This window comes from Callorhinus ursinus, unplaced genomic scaffold, assembly GCF_003265705.2.
Source record: "Callorhinus ursinus isolate GAN/ISIS: 27379988/994484 unplaced genomic scaffold, GSC_fseal_2.0 scaffold94, whole genome shotgun sequence".
In the NCBI taxonomy this organism is placed as follows: domain Eukaryota; kingdom Metazoa; phylum Chordata; class Mammalia; order Carnivora; family Otariidae; genus Callorhinus; species Callorhinus ursinus.
The window spans coordinates 2385332-2385710 of NW_027397156.1; positions in this window are offsets into that span (position 1 = coordinate 2385332).

Sequence of the window (379 nt, forward strand, 5' to 3'; positions counted from 1 at the left end):
GGTTGTTGCGGGGGGGGGGGGGGGGGGGGGGGGAGGCCCGGAGGGTGACGTGATACTGCCCCTCCTCGCCTCCCTTAGGTCTCCGTTGACGTCTCGCTTTCCCACCCCCGGGCTTCTAGCTTCTCCATTCTCCCAATGTCCCTCTTATTTTCCACCCCCTCTACGGTTTTCCAGCTTCCGCCCCAGCCCCCGCAGTTCCCTGGCCCCCCCAAATTGCAGTCTAGGGAAAAAGCCCTACCACAGTCTCCCGCCCCTGCTCCCCAGTCCCATTGGCGCCCCCCCCCCCCCTGCAGCACCTGGCCCCCCCAGCCACCCGATTGGCCAGCGGCCCCATCAGTCCTCGCCTGGCGGTGCTGACGTCATCCTGCAGTAGCGGGGA